The 3406-nt window shown below is 42.6% G+C and overlaps 1 protein-coding gene across 1 annotated transcript in view; it reads right to left on the bottom strand.

The window, feature by feature from the left end:
* LOC102297691 (cadherin-2) overlaps positions 1 to 3406 on the bottom strand; it is a 102120-nt gene that overhangs the window by 34552 nt on the left and 64162 nt on the right. The gene's annotated exons all lie outside the window — the stretch shown is intronic.

The following is a 3406-nucleotide window of genomic DNA, read 5'->3' as shown; positions in this document are numbered from 1 at the left end:
CTTCCTTCCACTGAGACTAATTACGAGGGTTTAGTGCTCTGAGAGACCTCAGGAGATAAACGAAACAGCCCACAAGGTTAAAGGAAGCACAAGTGCACATATAGCATGGAGCTGAGCTAACAAATGGATCTCAGGCCCCTGTGAGTCACTTTATGAACAAAGAGCTCACACGCAGTTTAGATTGAATGCTGTTACCGTGCAATCTTATATCAGTTTTATCTTGCAGGGGCTAAAAAGTACAACTGTGTCGCCGAGAGGTCGAACGATTTGCCAACAATCTGACAAAACTGGTGAAAACTGCTAAACTAGAAAATGTTAAATAAGCTTGCAGCAGAGTCATACACGTGTATGGATGAGGACAAACCCTGCATGGTGAAGAAAATCCCTTTTATGGCTGCAGAGTAATTCAAGACTGCTGTGCAGGATTTAGACAGACATGTTTCTTTGTTAAAGATCAAGCGAAGACTTCAGGCTCGAACCTTTGAGGATGCAGCACACGCACAAACCCCATAACAAAAAACAGAACCACTAAGGCTAGGTTGTGGTTTGGGCATGCATGGCTGCCAGTGGATATCCCACACCCACAAAAGCAAGCAGCTGAATGAATGCAGACTTATACAGAAGCGTTGTGTTTGTACACATTAATTCAAAGGCATAAAACCTTATTGGAGCACATTTCATCGGTCAGCTGGGCAGTGATCCTAAACAAATGGATAAAACAACCAAAGAGCTTTTAAGGTGGAATAACTTGGCTGAGTCACCTGTTCTCAGTCTGATTAAACTGCAGTCTACCTGCTGTGTGTCACAGCAAAGACGCAAGGAGCCTAATGGGTTTCTATGGACCCCAGACTTCAGGCAACCATAAATCACAAAAGACTTTACACAAAATATGAATTATTATTATATTTATAACAGGAATGGTTCTCCCACGCAGCTCTTTTAACAGTGATTCTGACACTTTGTCACATTGTGACAAATATTTACTGTGTACTTTGGAAAAACATGTCACAATAACCTGAAAGCAATATTCCAGTCTCAGTGCATCAAACAGTCCCACACTGCTTTTACAACTAGGGCTGGGCCAGCGCTCACGGTAATACCGGTATAATGCTGGGCAACGATAAGAAAATGAAATATCGCGATAGAATATGGGTAAAACGTGCCTTTGTTTTCATACGCACACGGCAGAAAAATCATGGCAGCGACGCAGAATGAGAAAGGCGAGAGCGGATCGTTGAATGAAACCATGAACCAGAACTGGTTTGTAAAAATGCTGCAGCTTCACTGGTGTGGAACTGGTTTAGCTTTCGTCCGTCAGATACACAACAAAGCACTATTTTTGGTAGCGCATGCTAGCGGGCCGTCGTTATTACCGTGTTGTTTGGAAAATACGGCGCACTTAAAATCAATCCTTTGATTTTTCTGAAAGTCGACAGAGCCCCTTATAATCCCGTGTCCTTATGTATGAACTCTGGTTGTGTTTACTGACCTGGAAACGATTTTATGTGCACGGCGCTCGAAAATCTGTCAAATGTTTCAGTACGACTTTGCTGAGCTACGAAGCCGCACCGCTTGATGGATTGTTGGAGCGTTACGGCTATCGTAGGCGGAGCCTCGTGAACACAACTGGGTAGCTGTCACTGTTTCGTACACCATTAATGTGGAATGGCTCGTCTGAATTCAAATCTTAGATTATAATAAACTTGACTGTTTATTTTTAACTGAAACATGGCTGGGCTCGGATGCACCAGTTGTTCTCACTGAGGCCTCCCCACCAAATTTTAATTTCTCTTTTTCTATTAGAAGTGGTGAGAGAGGTGGTGGGACTGCATCTTTAGCCAACAACACACTCACCACCAAACACATTTTATTTGATCATTTTACCACTTTTGAATTCCACGCTATTGTTTTCAGCAGCCCTCCAGTTTTATCTGTCACAGTTTACAGACCACCTAAAGACAGCGCTGCTTTTATCAAGGAATTCTCAGAATTTTTAACAAACATACATTCAAAATATAATATGATAATTTTAACCGGTGATTTTAACCTGCACATAGATAATCCTTCTGACCCTGCAGCAAAAGAATTCTTAAACATTCTTCACTGTTTGGATTTTACCAGCACGTCACACAGCCGACTCACAACAGAGGACACACTCTGGACCTGGTCATCACCCATGGGCTGTCCACCAGCGTGTCCTCTGTTGTTGACTTGGCTGTCTCTGACCACTACTGTGTGTTCTTTAACATCACCGGTTTTATTCAGCGGTGCGAACTGTGAGGAGGCGCTATCTAACCTCTGAAGTGGCTGCAAATTTTACCAGGGTTTTAGACGAATGCCCCCCTGTGATTCTACCTGCACCCTGCGATTTGATTTTTAGTTATTTTAACAGCAAACTGAAGAAAAGCCTTGACTCCGTTGCTCCACTCACCACCAAAAAGATTAACGTAAAACATGCATCACCCTGGAGAAACGAAGAAGTCAAAACACTCAAAAGAAATTGCAGGGCAGCAGAAAGGAGATGCAGGAAAAATAAAAATGTAATTAACTATCAAATACTTTGCGAGCAACTTAAAATGTACAATAATACATTAATAATCCCAAGGTCCTCTTTTCCACCATAGATCATTTATTTAACCCTGATTTTAACAGCTCCCAAAGAAGCCCACAGACTCGCTCTGTGAGCAGTTTGCAGATCACTTCAGGGGAAAAGTCAGCGCCATCAGATCTGATATTTTATCCCCTCTTCACTTTATGGATTCTTTGAAGCTGAGCTTTTATACATGATGAACTGCTCTCTTCAGTTGGGTGTCTTCCCTGCTGCCTTTAAAACGGCGGTGGTGAGGCCCCTTCTGAAGAAGAGCAGTTTGGATTGTAATGACTTTAATACAGACCTGTATCCAACTCACCATTTTTAAGTAAAACTTTAGAAAAACGTGTTTTTACTCAGATTAATGACTTTCTGAATGATAGACAGATCCTGGAGATATTCCAGTCTGGATTTAGGGTGAACCACAGCACAGAGACTGCTCTCCTAAAGGTTTTAAATGATCTTAGATGTAACTGGGACGCCCAAAAGCTCTCAGTCCTGGTGCCGCTGGATCTAAGCGCAGCCTTTGATAGAATCGCTGCACTGGCTCCCCGTGTGTTTCAGGATTTTAAGGTTCTTTTATTGGTTTTTAAATGTCTTAATGGTCTTAATGGTCTTCTTATCTCTCACATCTGCTTTTACCATATGAACCCTCACGGACCCTGAGGTCCTCTGGTACTGGCCTTTTGATTGTCCCTAAAGTCAGGACACATGCTCACACTCGCACTACACTCACACTACATTCTCACTACACTCGCACTACTCTCAAACTACACTCACACTACACTCTCACTACAGTCACACTCGCACTACACT

The sequence above is a fragment of the Haplochromis burtoni genome, unplaced genomic scaffold (assembly GCF_018398535.1).
Source record: "Haplochromis burtoni strain Fernald_Lab_line unplaced genomic scaffold, NCSU_Asbu1 Contig_5, whole genome shotgun sequence".
Classification (NCBI taxonomy): Eukaryota; Metazoa; Chordata; class Actinopteri; order Cichliformes; family Cichlidae; genus Haplochromis; species Haplochromis burtoni.
The sequence above is the reverse complement of the archived record's forward strand: the minus strand, read 5'-3'. Positions and strand labels throughout refer to the sequence as shown.